Source organism: Habropoda laboriosa, unplaced genomic scaffold (genome assembly GCF_001263275.1).
Source record: "Habropoda laboriosa isolate 0110345459 unplaced genomic scaffold, ASM126327v1 scaffold65, whole genome shotgun sequence".
Taxonomy (NCBI): domain Eukaryota; kingdom Metazoa; phylum Arthropoda; class Insecta; order Hymenoptera; family Apidae; genus Habropoda; species Habropoda laboriosa.
This window is the reverse complement of record NW_017100254.1, coordinates 1,167,821-1,168,045: the sequence shown is the minus strand read 5'-3', so window position 1 is coordinate 1,168,045 and position 225 is coordinate 1,167,821.

The window sequence follows — 225 nt, the reverse complement described above, 5'->3', positions numbered from 1 at the left end:
AAAGGAAAATGTAATTTTTTTTATAACTTTATAAAATGAAAAATCAAAGATAGAAAACTGCATTAAAACCTCAATTACGGAAAGATCAGTTTTTTAAAAATAAGAAATATGAATATTAACCAAAACGATCAAACAGCTGCAGAATTAATAGTTATTACATAAATCCTTTTGTTTGCATGTGAGATGAATGTAAAAATAATTAATGAAAAAAAAAAAATAATACTT